This window comes from Schistocerca gregaria, chromosome 7, assembly GCF_023897955.1.
Source record: "Schistocerca gregaria isolate iqSchGreg1 chromosome 7, iqSchGreg1.2, whole genome shotgun sequence".
NCBI lineage: Eukaryota > Metazoa > Arthropoda > Insecta > Orthoptera > Acrididae > Schistocerca > Schistocerca gregaria.
In genome coordinates, this window is record NC_064926.1 from 376401498 (window position 1) to 376423674 (window position 22177).

The 22177-nt window shown below is 44.3% G+C and overlaps 1 long non-coding RNA gene across 1 annotated transcript in view; it reads left to right on the forward strand.

Annotated features, from left to right (window-relative positions):
- LOC126282163 (uncharacterized) overlaps nucleotides 1-21393 on the forward strand; it is an 815713-nt gene extending 794320 nt beyond the window's left edge. Inside the window, exon 4 of the long non-coding RNA XR_007551340.1 lies at nucleotides 21345-21393. This is a non-coding gene — a long non-coding RNA (uncharacterized LOC126282163). The remainder of the gene's footprint in view (nucleotides 1-21344) is intronic.
- Nucleotides 21394-22177: the final 784 nt, after the last annotated feature.

Consider the following 22177-nt stretch of genomic DNA (forward strand, 5'->3'; position numbering starts at 1 on the left):
AAAGGGGTGTTGGGTGCGGGAATAGGAAAAAAATACTCGCATAGTTTTAGCAGTTGGAATCTGCGCTTAGGATTTTCGGTTTCCTTCAAAAAGTAATTCCATCCTTCTTCCACGGACTGTTTAGACTGTCATTCTACCGAATCACATTTAGTTTCTAAAAAGCTCTTCAGATTAATATGTTTCTGAAAACAATTGTCGCCTGAAATGTTCACATCATTTTTAGTCAGGTATATAATTGTATTTTCAATCATCACTCAATCTGGGGTTTCAGATAGCGTCAGCCAATGAAATAATTGATATTTGTTAAAAGAAACACCCCATTTCTCTAAGTAATCAAATGCTGTGCTACAGAAAGCCACTGTCTTTTTCTCAAGTTTCAAAATCAAATTAATTATTCGTTGGATAGGGTTCCCATTCTTTAACTTGTTCAAATTCGTCTTGGTTTGCATGCCAATAAAATTGGCAGTCTTTCTTTCATTCAGACGTCTTTGAGTGTCAATTAATATTTTTCTTTTCTCAGTTATCAAGAACAAGTTTGAGTGCAGAAAGGAAGTAAATTTCACTGATCGGATTACTGGAAAAATCTGAATTATATTAGGTGGCTGTTTTCAGCGTCAAAAAATTGGTGTAATGGAATCCAAAGCTTAAGAATTCTGTCAAATGCGGGCATTAACGGCAGTCATCTTGTTTGTGAGTGAGATAGAAGAGTGATGATTGACATGAACGTATAAGCAGAATTCTTTGAGCTTCTCTGCCCTTACAGTGTATATTGAAAAATAATTATTTTCATGACGATTACTTCTCTATTGACAGTTAAGTATCCATCAGCGCTTGGTATAGTATTGTGTAGAATACGGACAGGACATCCAACTCCTTCTACATTTTGTCCGAATTCTTCTTCACTTTGGTGAAACATACTCCGCTGATCGCGTCGATGAAGTTCTCCTAAGCTGGTATTGGTATCCTCTCCACAAAAAAGAGATTAATTTATTTAAAAGAATCTGCAGTTGTGTTAACGTGTCTAGACGGAACTTTGAAATGGTCTCCGATGTTTCGTTATTCAGCGAAACTAACTTCAACAGCTTCTATTGGACTTCGTCAGTTTCAGTACAGTATTGAAAAACTAACAGAAACATCTTTTCAGCCTTGTGGTTCAACGCATCGGTGGCAAAATAAAACTTCTTGCAACTGTTTTATGCACTCGGACACGTAGTGTGGTGTGAGAATATTTTTAACAGTCGGTGTAGCTTTGGTCCGGCTGGAGACCACTTTTCGTCGACTATGGAGTCAGGATGCATTGCGGCATTCGACTTTACGGTACAGTCAAGACAACTGAAGGATTGATGACGCTCGACAACTTTATAAGCTGTTGTTAGTTCTGCAGCAGTTACGAGCAACTCTTCCTGGATGTCTTCTTTAATCATTAATACAGAAATAGGCTTCGATGTCGAAGCTATCGCTAATCTGTTTGTATGATTCTTCCTAGAACTGTGATGCCTCACGTCTCCCTTACCTCTGTGAGTTACTGAGATGGAACAGCTACAAATCTCACACAACGCTTCCTGATTCGTACGTCCTGTCTTGACAAAAGACCACTCTTTTGTGTAATCATCCGAAAAGCGACACTTTCTCTTTCCATCTTCGGGCATTTAGTTAAGCAGGTGACGGGACATATGTGCTAGAATGTGTCCCACACCAAAACAGCGGGACTACCAAAACAGCGGGACTACCAAAAAGATCACATTCGACAATGCTAGACATACCCTCTTTTGGCGGGAGATAGCGACACGTAATGCAACCAGGAGCAATGCCGACCACGATCGTTTAGGTGATCCCGGTGGTATCGTGTAGGGAGATATAACGTTGCAGGAAGGTACTGACCGCCAAGCCCCCGGTAGTCATCGTTATTGTGACACTGTACTCGTCAAACATGTGCGTCTTTTCGGGGCTGCATTAGGCCCTGACTTCTTTTTATAGGTGACAATGCCCGGCATCGAATTGTGCAGGCGGAGGAAATCTTCGAACGAGTGGAGTGACCTCTTCGTTCCTCCGATTTAAATTCCACGAGGCACATCGGTTTCGATGATTTATGGCGCCACGTAGACATGCACCAACGCTCATCCAGAAGTTGTAAACCTCGCTGGTGCACTTGGATGAAGAAACGTCCTGCCAGACTTTGGCCAACAAGGGAGCATGCTGTAGAGCTTGCGCTGCTGTCTCTGGTCTTTAATACCCATTTCCCGCCTTTTCTGATGTCCAGGGAACTGTCATGAATCACGATGACTACAGTGTAATTATTATCTTTGAATAAAAGTATGTCATCGCTGATTTCTTTCAGTTACTTTCTGTAATACACTGTAACAGTTCTTTCTGTGTATGATCCAGGTTCCTCGAGCTATGATAACTTGACAGTTGCACATAACGCGCAAGTTACGTTCGTTCTTAAGTTTTGAACGCCACTGCATTAAAACTGGGTACTGGCCTACCTTTGGAAAGCAGTATATCAGCGTTTTTGCGTGGCATGGACTCAGCAACTCGTTCGTCGGTTTCGAGAGGTGTGTGGCACCATATCGCTACACACATGTCACGCAATTCCCCTAAATTACGGACCGGTGGTTTATGGAGGGGGGGGGGAGGGGAGACTACCGACCGATAGCGTTCCAGATGTGTTGCATCAGGTTCAGATCAGGTGATCAAGACATCTACTTGCCGCCCAAACCACTGTAATACAATTCTGGTCTTATGTCATGGGCTGTCATCCTGCACGGAGGGATGCAGCACTTCTGCAATAGTGTTCGCATAATCCACAGAAGACTAGGTGAATTTCCCCCCGCCTCCCCCACCTAACATAATAGCGTCCCAACAGCATCAGTCTGCGTCTGTGGCAAGTTGCTTGTTCCAAGCATCCTTTGGCGTGGATGACGGTGTATCATGACACGATCCACTGCATTCCTGCCTTATAGCCTATTTAATCCGAGTGCTTCTCTCTTAGTTACCATTCCTACTGTTCCTCTTATTTCTTATACATATTGTTTATTAACTGTATTTTCCTGTAGCGTTTCCTTAACCACTTTATGTTGTCATAAGTTTTATCTATGTCGACAAATCTTGTGAGAGACGTATAGTAGTGCTTAATTACACTTGTACAGATTCCAAAATGGAAATAACGGCGAGAGAGAGAGTGAGAGAGAGATATGAGAGATGAGAGAGACATTAAAGCTGAACTTGATCGGAAAGTGGACTTAAGCAGTAGGTCTTCAAAAATGGTTCAGATGGCTCTGAGCACTATGGGACTTAACATCTGAGGTCATCAGGCCCCTAGAACTTATTACTACTTAACCCTAACTAACCTAAGGACATCACACACATCCATGCCCGAGGCAGGATTGGAACCTGCGACCGTAACGGTCGCGCGGTTCCAGACTGAAGCGCCTAGAACCGCTTGGCCACACCGGCCGGCAGTAGTAGGTCTGCAGGACCGATTGTTATCTATTGTATCTAACTGTCGCTATCCCACTCTTAAAAGCAGCATGCTGACACTTTCACAGAATTTACTAAATTATCATCCTAGTGTTCCAGCAGCACACACAAAGCCACTATCTTAGCAAGCGGGTCCAGAAAAAGATTTTGCAAAAACAGACATAATGTGTTATGGGATAACAGCAATCAGTAATTTTATAATGTTACTTAAAAACCGTCTTGATTGCAATTTTTTTTTTCTTATGACCGGTTTCGGTTCATTCAGAACCATCTTCAGATCTGATATTTCAGTTACAGGAGTAACCCGTCCAAATCCAGCAATTTTCACATGCTACGTCACATGCTACGTCACATGTGACGTAGCATGTGAAACTTGCTGGATTTGGACGCGTTACTCCTGTAACTGAAATATCAGATCTGAAGATGGTTCTGAATGAACCGAAACCGGTCATAAGAAAAAAAAATTGCAATCAAGACGGTTTTTAAGTAACATCCAGAAAAAGAGTTAAACACTGCAGAGAAGCATGTGCCGAAATGTCTCCTGATGAAAAGTGTTTACCATACTTCGAAATTGGGGGAATCATCAGCTAAGGTCAGCCTGCATCATCACCCATCATCATCAGCAGCAGCAGCATCATTACTAGGAGCAGAGGCAGCCATGTACACTGGCAGATCAAAACATTATGACCACTGCGCATCACAAGACTGAATGCCGCCCTGTGAAAATGCATGCACGAGACTCGGTAATGAGAGTGAAGGTTACACGTAGAGCAGAGACGAATTCCAAATCATTCTAACAACGTTACCAGCCACAAATGCAGAAATCCATTGACATTTGTGCCTAAGTCATATTTCAGTTATGGTACAGCACCTGGAAATAACCATTTCAGAAACACTAAAGCTATTCGCGTACTACTATTGTGGACACCTACAAAAAGTGGTTCAAGGACGTAAGAACAACGAGTAGACGACAAGGTGTCGGCCGTCCACGGTTCATTGCAGAACGTGCAGACAGGATGCTTGCCCGCCGTATAAGTGTGGGAACACAAAGAAAGCTGGTTGTCTGCGTGCTGGCTCGCCGCATTGTCCACCGCAACTGTAGGGACCTCCGTGTGCACACAGAGAACGCTGGGCCCGCTAGAGTGGCCGTCACGAAATGAGACACCTCAGGGTCACACCCGCTCCCTGCAGTCAGCCGGTGCCAAGCGCAGTGACTGGACGAAGCACGATTCAACAGTCCCGTAGGACTGCGCCAGCGCCAGCTGAATGTTCTCTGTTTCCGTGCGATATCGCAGGTACTTAACGTGTTTTCAGTCTTCCGCGTAACGGTGCTTTGCGTATGTTTGGTAGTGAGCGCAATTCAGGAGCAAAGCCCTACGTGTAATTCTAGTCCAGTCGGTGTGCGTAGGGGACGAAAAGACAGTAACATCGGAAGAATCTCTATAAGTGAGCATGTATTTTTACTCTCCAAAGAACGAATATAACCAGTTCCTGTCAGATCGCGGAAGTGCTGTTGGGTTAGGCTAGCACTTGGATGGGCGACCATACGGTCTGCCGACCGCTGTTGGCAATTGGGGTGCACTCTGCCCTTGTGAGGCAAATGAGGAGCTACTTGATTGAAAAGTAGCGGCTCCGATCTGGTAAACTGGCCTACGGCCGGGAGAGCGGTGTGCTCACCACATGCCCCTCCATATCTGCATCCAGTGACGCCAGTGGTCTGAGAATGACACGGCGTCCGGTCGGTGCCGCTGGGCCCTCTAAGGCCTGTTCGGACGTAGTTACGGAACGAATATAAATGAAAACGGAGATCAAAGAATTTGGTGATTTTGACAAAAAGTTAGTGTCTATAACTATACTTCCAAACCACACGGCTATGTACACAGGGTGGTACATTGATAGTGACCGGGCCAAATATCTCACGAAATGAGCATCAAACGAAAAAACTACAAAGAACGAAACCCGAAACTCAATGGACCACCCTATATATATATATATATATATATATATATATATATATATATATATATATATATATATATAGTTATCTCCGTGAAAATTTCATTATTCTGCCTCTTACTGTGAGCTGAGGACAATAGTCTTCCAGTATACTTCGATAAAACTTGCACTTCAAAAAACCACACGCAAGAACATATTTTACTCTACTTCAACGGGAACATCATCGTGATAGTACCTACAGACAATGACGCAGGGCTAGTAAATGACGGGTGACTATGGCCTCCCGTCGGGTAGACCGTTCACAGGGTGCAAGTCTTTCGATTTGACGCCACTTCAGCGACTTGCGCGTCGATGTGGATGAAATGATGATGATTAGGACAACACAACACCCAGTCCCTGAACTGAAAAAAATCTTCGACCCAGCCGGGAATCGAACCCGGCCCCTTAGGATTGACATTCTCTCGCGCTGACCACTTTTTTTTAAATTATTTTCTCTACCAACCTTTTAATTGTTTATTTTTTTATTTTTTTACTTCTTATATGGGAAAAGGCGTCTTTCAGTTACGACAAACACAATTAGAATGTACATCCGTAGCAACAACAGAACAATTGTTCTTTCTAAACTATGAAATAGAATTTGAAAACTAATAGTGTGATGATAGATAATAAAGAAAGAAAAACGTAACCAAATCCCGCACGCCATTCCATGTGCATGGCCCATCTGCGTACATATTCTATGTTCCAAATTGGTACAACATTTCGCAGCGTATGGAGCCCCATGAAGGCGGTCATCCTCTGCCCGGTACTCCCCAACTGTGAGGGGGGTTATCGAAGACACTGCACAAATAGTTCACAAATAGTTGTCGGTATCGGGGTTGTACACTCAAGTGTGCTACGACTGTCCTGTAGAAATTGCCAGTAATCAAGCAGCATCTTCTCATCATCTCGAAAGAGGTAGTATATGGACATGCCTTTAAACCATGTGAGAGCGTGAGTCTTCGTAGGTGGGAAATAAGTATCCTCTGGACAAAGGAGGATGCGTGGCTCAACTGTGCGAGGCGCGATTCGTAGGTAGCAGGCGAGGATCTTCTGCACTAGCAGCCGTACCTCTAACGCCGATCCACATGTTAAGCGGTGTTCGTCAGTATCCACGAGGTGGCAACGAGGACAAAGGGGGGAATCCGTCATCCCAATAGCGTGCAGCCTTTGTCGTGTTACAAACTTCCCGTTCACCATCTGATATCACGCAGCTCGTACCCGCGTGGGGAGGAACGGCTTCTGGACCGCTCTCCACACTGCAGGCCATAGGGTCGTAGGGCTCTTCCTCTCAATCACATTGCGAGGGATGGACCTTAGCAGCAGCCTGTAAAAGTCTCTCGCCTTGGGAGTGCGAGTGTTGGGAAGGTCTGGGTGCACGTAACTATACTCAAGAATAAATGCCGAGAGGTGCGAGAGTGAGGGTGTAATGTGCGCAACCGTGACAGGTGGCAGAAATGGACGCCGCCAGCAATTCCTCTAACAGACGTCCCGTAAGGGAAGCATCTTTGTGGGACCACAATTTCATCATTGTGCACAAGTATAACGCTATAGCTCTCGCTCGTACATTTAGAAGTCCCAGTCCGCCATCACACGGAGGGAGGGTGAGTGTTTCGTAGCGGACTTTGAATAGATGTCCGGCGGTAAGGTAATATCCAAACGCTACTTGCAGTCTGTGTGCCATCGCTGTCGATATCGGTAGGACCTGGGCCATGTGGGTCATCTTAGTCGCCACGTGAAGGTTGAGGTATTCCACACGCTGTAGGAGGTCCATTCGTCGAAGTAAGTTCCGGCGAACTTCTGTGCGTATTGCCTGTAGTAATCGAGCATAGTTCATGGCAGCCGTGCGGCGCACATCCAGTGTAAATGTTATGCCCAAGAACCGGATCTTGTTAACTAGTGGGAGTGGAGCTAAAGGGTCCTCCTGTAAACCTCTCCCAATGAGCATCGTTGCCGACTTGGCCACATTCATGAGGCTGCCCGCTGCCAATCCATAGCGATTGATCCATTGTATCACCGAGCGTACCTCGTCACCAGATCGGACAAGTAATAGGTCATCAACATATATCCTGCAGTGAAAGGTGTGATCCCTCAGTGACATTCCCGAGAGCCTGTGTTTCAGCCCTCCGACAAGTGGTTCGAGTGCGATCGCGTAAAGTATCATGGAGAGTGGGCATCCTTGGCGGACTGACGGTCGGATCGGAAAGGGACTGGCAATCCGTCCATTCACCAGTATACGGGATGCAGCTCCACGGAAAAGGCGCTGAAAGATGTCGATGAGGTCAGGCGGAAAGCCCATGCGGTCCATAACGGACAGAAAGAACTTGTGGTGAACTCTGTCGAAGGCGTGGTCGAAATCAATGGAGATCAGAGCAGCTCGAAGGCGACAGGATGTGGCGATGGCTATTAAATCCCTGCATTTGCTGCTTGCCGTTTGCATGTTGGTCACTCCGCCCTGTGTCGTTTGCTCCACTGAGAGGAGTAGGGGCAGAACCTTCTTTATGCGGCTGGCGAGTAGTCAGGCGAAGATTTTATAGTCCGAGTTGAGCATTGTAATGGGTCTGTAGTCCTCGACCGACCGACCTCTGGAAGGCTTGTGTATCGGTATAAGGAGACCTTCCACGAATGCAGGTGGCACATGGGAACCGGGTGTCATGAGTTCTTGGTACATGATGATCCATCGGGGCATCATTAGACCGCGGAAAGTCCGATAAAACTCGAGCGGCAGTCCGTCTCGCCCGGGAGATTTGTTGAGTGCTCCCTTGTTAAGCGCGTCCTCGATGTCGTCCCGTGCAATTCCACTTAACAGCGTCGCCGCTGCTGCATTGTCGAGGGTGTGTGACACGTGCTGCAGTATGTCGTGGTCGTCCGCTTCCCCGTCCTCTGTATTCACCTCGTCGTAAAACCGGCGATAATGATCTGCAAAGGCTTCTGTAACCGCCGCCTGAGTCAGTACGACCCTACCACCTGGCAATACGAGGTTCGTGGTCAGCTGCTGTCGGCGTCGGCGGCTGTCGAGCACGATGTGATGCATAGACGGGTTTTCTCCTTCCGCTCGGTCTTGAGTCGCGATCGCACTACGACCCCCACAAAACGTTTCCTTGTAAGAGACAATATTTTACCTTTAATTCAGCGGCTTTCCATTTGTCGGTTTGGAGATGGTGGTTGGCTGTCGAGTTCGCGAAGCATCGTGTAATAAAAGTCCAATGTGTGATGATGCCAAGCTGCGATATCTTTTCCGAATTGTGTTACCACACGCCGAAACGCTGGTTTTGCACAGTCCACCCACCATGCGAGAGTCGAAGGGTATCGGGGAAGACGACGTTCGCAATCCATCCAGGTGTTGGCGATAATCTGACGGCATTACGGGGCTTGAATATGTGCCACATTCAGCTTCCAGGGTCCTCGGCTGCGCCATATGCGCTGCTGTTGTAGAGTGAGTGTGCATATGAAAGCGCTATGATCGGAGAAGGCAAGCGGCCAACGTTCGGCGTCCAATACTCCCGGTGCTAGAGCTCGTGAGACATATATGCTGTCTAGGCGACTGGCTGAGTGACTAGTAAGATATGTCGCCCCGGGACAGTCACCGTGCACTGTCTCCCACGTGTCGGTGAGAAGCAGATCTCGAACCAGGAGCCGAAGTTCTTGACAAGTCGAGAAATGTGGGACTTGGTCTTTGCGGTGGAGCACACAGTTAAAGTCGCCGCCGAAGATATATTGATCGAAGCGGCTGATAAAGAGGAGGGCGATATCCTCCGAGTAGAACAGCGATCGTTCGCGGCGTTGGTCAGTTCCTGATGGAGCGTAAATGTTAATGATGCGCGTGCCCAGTGCTGTGATCGCCAGCCCCCTTCCTGACGGAATGTTAAGTCACTTCTTCGATGGCAATAACGTCACTCACTAGTATTGCCGTACCGCTGCCATTCCGGTCCGCCGGTGACATATATGTCACATAACCGTAGAAAACGGGGAGGGCCGCTATATACACTTCTTGCAACAGGGCAATGTCAGCATCCGAAGAACGAAGCATCTCACGCAGCAACTGGATCTTCACTGACATTCGTATCGTGTTGAGGTTAAGCGTGGCGATACGATAAGCTGTTGCCGAACCGCTTCTGACTGTATTGACACCACCACATCCCCCCAAACCTCACCTGCAGTCCTTTCTAGAGAGCCGGCGCCAACGGCGTGGGCTCTGTTGGTGTAACTGGCATGGTTCCGTCGTCGTCGTGGTCATCCGCCCACGTCGGGGAACTCAAAGCAAGATCGGCCTCCCTAGCTTCCTCAGGACAAGGCATGGGTGCTTGCACTCCAGAAGGTGGTGGGCAGCATCTGTCCTGCATATCGGCCTCCGTTTTTGCCACTTTAGATATATGTGGTTTGTCCTCAGTTCCGTTCGGTGGTGCCACACTGTAGCAAATGGCGGCTGCCTCTGTGGTAGCATCGTCATTGAAGGTGGAGTCGTCGTCCTCTGGAGGCTGTGTCACATCCCGTTCGGAAGTTGCTCTACGCCTCCGCTTCTGTCGCTTCGGAGAGCGTTGCTTCCTGGTGTGTCCTTCTGTGTCACACGATGGCAAAGATTCACGACTTTCCGGCACAAAGGCAGCCGTAGGCATAATAAGCGAGTCTACGGTCATGCTATCGTCATGTATGTTGTTATCCGTCGACGGGGGCGGCGGCATAGGAGTTGAATCCGTAGCTTGTGGAACGGGTGTGTCATCATCGCCCTGTATTGGAGGATGGAGCCGCGACCCAACAGTGGATGTCAGCTGTCGTGGTGAAGTGGTAGCTGTCGTGAGGGCTGCTGCATAAGTCACGGGAAGCAGCGTCGGCTGCGATGGCGGGTCCGCGTCAGCCGGCGGTAGTTGAGTGATTCGACGTTGGATACATTCTGATTTGAAGTGTCCCTCCTTCCCACAACCAGAGCACGTCTTTGGTTGCCCATCGTAAATGACGATGGCACGGCAGCCACCGATATTCAGGTATGAAGGTACATGTCTTTTAAGGTCTATTCGGACCTGGCGGACTCCGTTCAGCGCAGGATATGTCTGGAATTGCGTCCATTTTTACGCAATATGATCATGGACCGTACCGTAGGGGCGCAGCGCTGTCACGACGTCCTCCGCCGGTAGTTCGAAAGGTAGTTCGAAAATTCTGATGGACAAGTGAATGCCGAGAATATCAGTCGGCGAGATTTTAACTTCTTCTCGTAGAAATCGTTCGACTTCGAGTGCTTTGGGCCGTGCAAATTCGTTGCGGAACGTAAATTTGAGCGTCGATTTTCTGTATTGGTGTGCCATAGTGATCTATGTGCTGAGCACGGCACGCGCGAAACGGCCGAGTACGATGTAAACAACACAGGCGCTCGCTCCGCGGCAGGAACACAAACAGCGCGTCCTCACCGCAGCACAGCCAAAATCCAACTACGCCACTCAGCTACCGCGGGCCGACGAAGGGCCAGTAAGAGTCGCAAATACAAAATTTCAGGAGGTACCGCTAGAGAACATTCTCAGTGGTATCAAGGTGAACCGTTGGAACTAAAATCCTGACGGTGGCACACAGTGTCTCTCGTAAATAATATGCATTCATACTTGGCACGATATGGTCATGACGTCTCAGGTGTTACCGAAATTAATTTCATGGTTTTCTCTACTACCTCCCTGTACGTTTCTACAGTGTCCAACAAAACACAGATTCATTAGAGACAACATTTTTCGTTACACAGGCGGTAACGTTTCTCGCGTCTTACGTTACTTTATTTTTTTTTTATCTCGGAATACGTTCATGTTTTCACGATAAAATATGTATCACATACATCTATAAACTTTGAGAATGTTCATACATTATTTTCATTCGAAACACGTCAGTGGTTCTGTTTTTCCCCAGAGGTTGAATAAAACAATATTTTTCTCCAGAATTTCTTGTAACGTTAGTTTTAATTTTTTAAGCAGCTGGCAAAAATTTGCTTTTACATAGTATTCTGTCCTCTTGTAGACTAAAAATAAAGGTGTCTGATATTGTTCTCGGCATTTTTACTGACATTTTAAATTGTTACTAACTGGCAATACTGTAGGAATGTGAGATGACCTTGAGGTGCCTACTTTCGTGACGGCCTCTGTAGTCAGGGTGTAATGGTGACCTGCGAGTGAATTTCATCTGTACTCCAGCTGTTCTGCAACGCTTCTCGCATGAGTCGAAACAAGCTATTCAGTGGACAAATGATTCATCCACATCTTATCGAGCTGTTCGTCAGCTTTACGACGAACTGTCAGTCATTTCTTTAATGATTATAGTTATTGTGAATAGACGGTAATGAGAAATAGGAGTCACTTAGAGTTTACGTTTGGTGAATCTTAGTTCATACATTCTGTGTATGAAGTATAGCTGACATATTGAATTTTTCTTTAAAACTTGGTGGAGATCTATATCTACCTCCAGTACGAAGAAAATGAACTTTGTGTGTAAACGATAAGACGTAGTGAAACTCGTAACATCCCTTGTATCTCTTAAACAGTTTGAGAGACTAAAACGAGATTTTGATGGATGATAGTATACACGGAAAAGACTATTTTGCCATGTGGTTAACATGCAGAACTTTCTTATCTAGTACGATTTACGAGTAACTATAAATCTTTTTACTCGAATAATATAACTTTAAAGGCCGTAAGCATCTGTTGAAAAGAAAATTAGTGTGGCTTTGATAAAACATAAATGAAGAAAATCCATATTTGTTTTTACACCGAGATATACTTATTCATAAGTTACTGACCTGACTTGTCCTCACTTTTCAGTTTAATAAACCACTGTTTCAGGATTCTGTTGCAATTTCAACCGCATTAACATGTTAGTGAGGTGAAGTACTTTAAACTCTGTGGCGTTTTTGCAAAAGAAGCAAATTTTAACGTGGTAACGAGAGAAATATAGTTGTTTCTTAAAACTCGCCGCTGATGACGCTTCAATGGAGTAAAAAGAGTTTATCAAGTCAGGTGAAAAAATCATTAATGTTGTTGCAATTGCAGCGGAGCTCTTACCTCACACCACCTTTTAGATCCTATGAGTGAAGGACTAAACTTATTCACCTCAAATATCTTTTGGTTCGTCAAAGATATCGAGAATTTATTTTCCCCTTGGCGAGTAGTCGACAGGATTCTGCAAGTAATCAGAGTGATTACAGCTTCAGAGCTGCAAAAGATATTGTCTCAACAAGGACTACTACCCCAGAGCCAAAGAGGAGCGTACTTCTGTTCGTTGAAAGACGGTTACTTTCTTTTACGAACCACTTGCAGTTGCTCATGAAGATGAAAATATATTATATCTTTAACATATGAAAAGATATTTGAAGTGAAACAGTTCAGGAATTCGCTTTGAACTGGGATATGTACAAAAAGATAGTGAACTGTGTTGTCTTCATGTTTGAGGTATAGAACTAAAATCCTTTGGAAAGTTTCAGTCCCCACTGTTCGCTATTATAAATACACTGGATTCCAGATTTCTGCCGAAATTACAACAGAAGAAGCAGTGTACTGAACAAATATACAGTGGTTATTCTATTGCACAAAAATGCACTTTCTTCCTTTCCTAATCCAAAACAAACCTTAAGAACCACACTATTTGAAATCCATCCGTGTGTGATGCTGTTTTCAAACCAGATTTGTCAAATTTACATTACTATTCTTACCCTTGTTCTTCTTTATAAAGGCGCCAACAGTGGCGAGTTTTGAGTAGAAACCCGCATTTCTCTTGTTGCGATGTTAAAATTTGCTTCTTTTACCAAAATACAGTGGAATTAACACAACGTCACCTCACTAAATTGCAAATGCAGTTTCCATCGTAACAGAATCCGGAAACAGTTTTTTGTTAAACGAGCAACGGAGCACAAGTCAGGTCAAGGGCTTCTGATAAAGCACATGCTCAAAATAAAAATAAACGTGTAATTTCGTCACTTAAGAAATTCATAATTTCACTGAAAAAGTCTGTAGTTACTAATATATTGCAATAGATAAGAAAGTTTTCACATGTTAACCACACAGAAATATACTCTCCTATTTGTGTGTTATTATTTGCCAAAACTAATTTCTATGTATCAATCCGCTTAGAGATAGAATGAATGTTATGAATATTTCATTCTTGCTGAAGCGTTAGCAGATGAGAGTGGAAGTGAGAGCGCTACATACAATTCATCTTCTCACGTTTGGAGGTAGATATAGCTCTCCCCTCAAGTATAAAGAAAAATTCGATGTGTTACCTACATTTCATATGGAGGAATGTGTGATACAATATGCATCGAACTTACACTCATAGTGACTCCTACTGTTAAAGCAATCTATTGGAATATCGTGCTGTGTGTTGATTAATTGTGAAATATCACAGTAAGTATTACCTATAATGAAACCGAAGGCACTTCACCATGAAGCACACAAATAAAGCTACAAGATGCACAAAAACAATATTATTCTACCAAACATTTCCTTTAAAATCGTGTGAGAAATATTGCATTACAGCCAGCATATCCATGCTGTCAATCCCATAGTCTAGTGCACCAGCATCGGCCATGACTGAGTGAGCAAATAGTGTTTGCTCTTTCTGGTTAGCCAGCCAGAGCTTGTCCACTACAGTCGGTGCTGGGACCCGACTACCACTGTGTGCTGCTCTGTTAGATAAAGCGGGCAAGTTTTTTCTGACTTGTCATGCCACTTCACACTGGCGTCCATTACGGGAATGGCCTGCTTCCTTTATGCACACACCCTAGAGCAGGATGTGTGTCACTCAACTGTGAAATATCACAGTAACTATGGTCATTAATGAAATTAAAGGCACGGCACCATGAAGCACTCAGATGAAGTTACAAGATGCGTAACAATAATATTTTCTACCAAACAGTTGCTTTGAACATCGGGCTCTGCAGCAAAAACAGCCCATAAGTATTCCCATTTTGACCCAAGGACACCATTATAGTGGTTATCTGGTTATCAAGATTGGACTATGGATCAATGGAAACAGATCTCCTGGTTGGACCAATCAGGTGTCTTGTTGCACCTGGTTCATCATTATGTCTGGATACGACGATTTCCAGATGAACAGCTTCTGAAAAATGCACCGCCCCTCGGATGCAGGCCGTTAGGGACACTAAATGTTATGGGAGACATGCATCTGGACTTCTGTGGGATTTGTGGTAGTAGCCAGTCGACTACATGAACATTATTGCAGACCACCTGCATTCCTTCATGCTTGATACGTTCCCAACAGCGATGGCATTTTCCTGCAAATAGATCAGAATCATGTAATAGTGGTTTCAGGAACATAAAAGTCAATCCACGTTGTTGTCCTGACGAACAAATTCACCTGCCTGAACCAGATCAAACACATCCATTACTGGATAAAGGATACATCTAGATTTTGCCATTCATAACGATAGTGAACTATGTATCCATGTCATTCTTGCACGATGTCTAATGTCTTCTACCTATAATCTGTTACGTCTTCTATTCCAGTCTGTTCCTTGATGCATCTGATTTTCCCATAATGATGGTGATGATGAGGTCCCATACTCCGAGGAGCGTAGGGGCGATGTGGGAGACCCGCACCGCCGACTAGGCAAGGTCCTAACGGAGGTGGTTTGCCATTGCCTTCCTCCGACCGTAATGGGGATGAATTATGATGATGAAGACGACACAACAACACCCAGTCATCTCGAGGCAGGGAAAATCCCTGACCCCACCGGGAATCGAACCCGGACCCCGTGCGCGGGAAGCGAGAACGCTGCCGCAAGATCAAGAGCAGCGGACTTTTCCCATAATACGTGACATAAATCTCTCGGCTGTTCACTGTGCAACACTCGTTTTCTGAATGATTTTCGTATTAAAGGTCAATTTTTCAATGCCACACTTGGTAATACACACTGATTTTACACTACTGTTCGACACAAGTCGGGTGTTTAGTTTTGAAATCACTATTTATTAAAGCCAAAGCACTCCACGTTATTTTTTTCTCTTCTGTTAATTTCTTTATCTAACGACCCCGTTGTCTTTATCGGCCCAAAGTATAAATACTCATCTAAATCTTAGACCTGTTTATTTTTAATTTATACTGTTTCGTATGGTCGTTTATACATTGTTTAATTAGTACATTGAGTTTTAATAGTACAGTACTTGCAAATTTGCTGTATTAAATATTCCAACCGGCGTTGGAATTTATTTGCATGTACCTAGATTCCACAATTTAAGGCAAAATAGCATAAACAATTCCAGACCACGGAGGTACACTGCAACTAACAAACATGATTATTATCCTGTCAGTGCATGGGCTACCATATACAAATGGGTCATGCGTACACAGCACTGACAGCAGAACAGCAGTGTATTGACTGAGTGAGAAATAACAGCTAGAATAAGCAGCTTCCGGGAAAGTACCACGAGTAATGAGTAGCAGTTAGCAGATTGGGTGCAGGGAAGGATTAGACACGTGTAATTACAGCACCCGTGCTAACATGTGCACTGGAGAGTGTATCAGTGCAGTGCGGATATGTCTCTCCATGAGTTCCCATCCTACTTAACGAGTATTAGCACACATATTTCGATTTGTCGAGGTACGAGATGTGTCAGTTAGTTCCGGCCAATTACTTGTGAAGTAAACGATTCGAAGAGAGGGTACTGATAGCGAAACAGGTACATCTCCGGCGTTAATAACACGTGCTGCGAAAGATTTTCATCCCAGTTTCAGAGCTGTCGATGGATTATGTAGTGCTGTAACACCGTTTCACACTTTTCTTAGTAGCTCAATTTAATGTACAGAATATTAATAATGTTAAGTAACCTTAACGTTACGTTAAACATGACGTGTGCACGTATTCAGTAAAGTAATGTGATCAATTTAAAAAAGTGTTGTAAAGTGCTCTCTTTTCTGAATAAAATAATTTTCGGTGCTGGGCCGCTTCATTGTAACAACTGAAACAGCTAAACTGCCGACGTTTCGACCGATTCTCTTCTGAGTGCTTCACTGCAGAGAAAATTTTCTGTCAGTATGGAAATCTAATTGCCGTCGCTATATTATCTTGTGCGCACACCGCAACAACAGACACTCACGTTGTTGGACTAGAAACTTCTCCAGCGTGGACATTACGACCACTTAATCTCCCTTCCACATCCTTTTTTTCCGAAGAGGTCGGCGAACTCGTAGTTGTGTAAAATTGCATCAGAAACTGAACAGCGTCTGGTTAGTGTGGTCCTAGTCTGCTGTCTCATTGTCGTTATGGCGCACATGGAGCAGATCCACTTCCCACTCCCGAATGGCGTGGCTGGGAATCTGGGATGGATTCTCCCGTACCACGGCGAGCTCGAAGTTACAACATTCTGTATTATTTGACGCTTCTCATACAGTATGTCGATGCGTGGACCACTGGGTAGCTAATGACGTGCACTGAAGCAGCACAATCGTGCGTATAGCATAGCAGCAGCTGGCGCTGATAGTGATCAACTCCTCAGTGCAGCTGGGCTAGCACATAACTCGAAGCAGCTGGCATGAATCTGCAGTCACCCTGAGTTGAACCCAGGACCCTTAGAGACTGGCTGAAGTGTAAGGTCGCGGCGCTCATTGGGTTGTCTCACCTTAGCTGATCCAGTCTGAAGCCGAGAACAATGAGTGGTGGCTCATGGCCCCCCAAACAGCAGCTTCGCCTAGCTGGTGACGCTGCTGGAACAGTCTGCAGGAGCTTAAGTGGCATTCGACTTGTGACGAGCACGGAGACTGTGCTGGCCGAATGCACGCCGCTGAACGAACGCTGCTAGTGACAAAGCTGGGAGCATTAATGCTCGCTCCGGAGTGTGTGTTACGACAGGAGGTAGCCTCCCATCATTTAGTCGCTGTCGAAAAGCTATGTTGTGTTTCAGCGTGTAGCTGCCTATACTTTGCCTATCATAAGAATAAAAGTGATGTACACAAACACGAACGCTGTGATTGGTCAGCAGAAGTAGTACACGTACACTGGTACGGAAATAGGTTCTATTTATGTATTAGGTATCTTGTTACTGTGTTACGGTAAACGAAATTTTAACATGTGCTAATTTATTACCAGGCATCGAGGTTTTCTTAATCATACTATAGCTACGTAGTTTTTATGTGAAAAGTCGTGTAAACTAGCAGTCTCTGTACTGTTGTGCTCTGATTCTCGCACTGTTAATATGCTGCTTCCAAGCCGGAGTGAAAGATGTGCGTGGAACACCGTTAAAAACTGGCGACAAACAGATTGTTCTGAAAGTTTTTCACAAGTTTAAAGAAAAAATCGGCTTTTAAGTTTCCTGAGGACTTTATTTACTAAATTTAATGCGTGTTTGCAAACGGTATGTATAGCCGAATCGGTAGCGTTGTGGAATCGCAACCTCGTATAATCCATGATCTTATTTTTCCGCTCAGTTTCAAATAACGACATCTTTCAAATACAAAATTCATCAAACGTATGGTAATTAACACATACCTAATCATTTTTATTAAAAAGAATGCATGTATTCTCGTTTCAAATTACATTTGGACACATAATTCCCATTTTCATTGGAAACATAAATTCTTGATTATCCAACATTGTTTAAATTAAGAAAACATAACAAAATTAAATTTTCAGGACTAAAATGAAAAATCAAATACTCTTTATTTGGACTAAGTCCGCAGCTTCATACTACAGATGTGCTCCATCTGGAGCCAGAATGATACACGTCGTCGAAACACGCGAAACAAGCATTTTCCTGCATCGAGCACACCATACAAACACTGCATGTTTACGGTTACCACCGCACCATTGCAATATGAGCCTAACAGAACTGCTCTGGCCATGTTAGGGGATTCATCACGGGAAATAACAAGAAGTCTAAGCTGTCAGAGTTACTGGACCTAATGCAGAAAGCTTAGCCGTACGTCAGTGCCGAACGCTGGCGCAATACAGAACGACACGCGATAAAGAAAAGTGGGGCTTGCCTGCTTTCGTGGATTCTGTTGTTGACTGACTATAATTGTGTACTGTCATTTGAAAGGTGGATCACTAAGTGTTTTTTTTTCTTTCTTTTTTTTCCATTAGCGCTCACACTGTGTTGGAGTTGGCAGTACTACGTCTGAACTCTAACTCTACTTGGAAACTTCGCCTCGAGACATCCAAAAACATTTTCGTAACGTTATATTACATGCAGAGCGTCGAGTAGTCACCTGTTTGATATTTCGGAGGAATAAAACATTGCAAATGCGGTTTCAAATTAGAATTTACTGGTCTGTCCCAGTCTCTCAGAATGGAAGTGGAGTCCCACATGCCATTGGATATTCAAGGGGCATTGAGCAGCATGTCGTAAATTACGACTGTGTACCCATTTCTGTCCCTCCGATTACGGCACCATCTGTGGCAAAAGGAAGAAAATGCTTCACACAAAACGTATGTAGAATTTTGCCGTTGACTCGTAATCTGCAATAAAAAACAGCGGTTCCCATTGAAAATTTCAAAGTTATCCCCCGCCACCCCCACATTGGTGAGGTGGGGTGGGGTGGGGGGTGGGGGGGGGGGGGGGGTCGAGCGTGGTATTGTTGGACATCCGCCTGTAAGACAAACAAAATGGAATTACATCATTTTTATCCGATATGTAGTTTTCTAGTCATTTCAGTGTCTTCCGTTAAAATGAACACCCTGTACGATCAAATCATTTACAGCTGTAACCCATGATGCGACAGCTGGAAGCACACATTATTTTAAGTGCATTATCCGAAAAATACCTTGAGCAGTTAAACAGAGAACCGACTCGTGGTGATAACATATTAGACCTTCTGCTGACAACAGGCCTGAAGTATTTGAAACAGTTAACGGAGAACAGGGAATCAGCGATAATAAAGCGGTTACTGCATCGATGATTTCAGCCGTAAATAGAAATATTAAAAAAGGTAGGAAGATTTTTCTGTTTAGCAAAAGTGACAAAAAGCAGATTTCAAAGTACTTGACGGTTCAACACAAAAGTTTTGTCTCAAGTACAGATAGTGCTGTGGATCGAGTCTCGGTCGATCACACAGTTTTAAGCTGCCAGGAAGTTTCATATCAGCGCACACTCCGCTGCAGAGTGAAAATCTCATTCTGGAAACATCCCCCAGGCTGTGGCTAAGCCATGTCTCCGCAATATCCTTTCTTTCAGGAGTGCTAGTTCTGCAAGTTTCGCAGAAGAGCTTCTGTAAAGTTTGGAAGGTAGGAGACGGATACTGGCAGAAGTAAAGCTGTGAGTACCGGACGTGAGTCGTGCTTCGGTAGCTCAGTTGGTAGAGCACTTGCCCGCGAAAGGCAAAGGTCCCGAGTTCGAGTCTCGGTCGATCACACAGTTATAAGCTGCCAGGAAGTTTCAAATCAGCGCACACTCCGCTGCAGAGTGAAAATCTCATTCTGGAAACATCCCCCAGGCTGTGGCTAAGCCATGTCTCCGCAATATCCTTTCTTTCAGGAGTGCTAGTACTGCAAGTTTCGCAGAAGAGCTTGTGTAAAGTTTGGAAGGTAGGAGACGGATACTGGCAGAAGTAAAGCTGTGAGTACCGGACGTGAGTCGTGCTTCGGTAGCTCAGTTGGTAGAGCACTTGCCCGCGAAAGGCAAAGGTCCCGAGTTCGAGTCTCGGTCGATCACACAGTTTTAAGCTGCCAGGACGTTTCATGTGACCGTTAGATTTAATTATTAAAATCTTTGCAGTTTGCAGTAGACATGTAGATTATCTTACTGCAGTGCTGTTTCCGGGGTACAGTGTATTATCTCAACAAATTTGTGTAATTTAGGTTTTTCCAGCCTCGCTGATTTCATAGTGACCCTTAGTGTAGTAAAAAGCGTAGAAAAATTGAGTCTAACGAACCAAACCATAGTTAGTAATTTAAGGTTTGCGTAGCTCTGATTGTTCAGATTAAATTAAGTCTAGCAGATTTAACCAGTAACTTTGGTGTTATCATTTGAGGTTAAATGCTTACTCTTTCATGAGGTTTCGTCTGGCTCCTATGTTACGGTCGTGGCTGTGCAACAGTGCTTTCTCAACAAACGATTCTGTGGCTAATTTTGTTTGATCCGTTGTTCCCTATCTTGTTCTGATCCTTTTTCATTTCGAGTAAACAGAAATAATAAATGACACGTATGTTTTATGTATTCGATTTATTAATTTAACTCAATCGAGCTCTTGCTGATTATCGGCGAACCGTGTGTCACAGAAAAGTAAAATAAAATCTACAATTTTAAAATTTTTACGAATAAGAGCAACAGGAACACACAGAAAGATGCGCGATCATGGTTAAAGTAGGTAAAAAACATTTCTGCACTAGCCACAGATTCAGCTACTAAAGGCGCTCCAGTCGAACGAGTAATTTGCACACTGGCTTAGTTCTGTTTGCCGTCGTGTCTATCTACTGCACCATAAGGTAAAACACTGTTCCTCTATGTCCACACTATACCGGACTACACTATTTTTCCAGCCAACAAAGATATTAAAATAACGGATGGAGACATCTGTAAATAAAAAATGTAGCAAATTTTTGCAGTAAAATTTCTCATTATTAAAGATAAAATACTGCAGTCATGAACCGTGCAGCCGATCCCGGCGGAGGTTCGAGACCTCCCTGGGCATGGGTGTGTGTGTGTTTGTCCTTAGGATGATGTAGCTTAAGCAGTGTGTAAGCTTAGGGACTGATGACGTTAGCAGTTAAGTCCCATAAGATTTTACACACATTTGAACATTTTTGAAAGATAAAATACCAGCTTTTACTGTTTGTTCTTTTTGGTAAGTGCATCGCGCCGCTACCGAGAATATCACTTCACTTTGCTATTATAAATTTAATGTATTGTATATTATGACATAATAATGGTAATGTCTTATATTTTTATTTTCAGGCGTTACCTGACTGTCGTCAGTCTTCATATTAGCTGTGGATACTCTGGTAAGTCACTCATTCTATTTGCATGAGACATTACATGCGGCCTTTTAATTGACTTTTTGACATTGCCATAAAGCGATCCATTTAGCAATACTTTCTGGAGAATGCTACCAAATTACTGCTCTCTTGTCACATATTCGATTGAACGTCAGCACCGGGGAGCAAGTATTAGGCGCACGGCTATTATCGTCACGAACAAGTGCTCTTATCCGGTTATAACCTCAACGGTAATTGCTTATAATCTCATTTGTTTACGTTCCGGTCTAGTGCATCATGCGCCTTTGATGCTGTAATTACATAATATTACTTAGTGCGGAACACGACAGCTTCTTACAAGAGAAGCACATTAGGCAGCTGAAAAGAATGCCTGCGAGGGGTGAGAGGACGCGCGGTGAAAGTCTCTCCCCTCTCATCCTTCCGTCTCGCGTCCGTCGATGAACTGTGTTGCTGGACGACCTAAACATTTGGAAATTTGTGGTAAAGACTGTGGGACCAAACTGCTGAGGTCATCGTTCCCTAAGCTTACACACTACTTAATCTAACTTAAACTTAGGACAACACACACACCCTTGCTCGAGGGAAGACTCGAACCTCCGACGGGGGCAAAGCCGTGCGAACCGCTACCGTGCTACCCCGAGTGGCTGGACGACCTAAAAATATTGCCGTACCAGCAGACTTGATTGTCAGCCTTGTTGTGTGTCATTGTTCACTGATTACCTGTGCCAGTTACACTTGTTTTATTTTCAGCTCCACTACCGAAGACAAACATTTCAAGTGAAATGTGAAAGC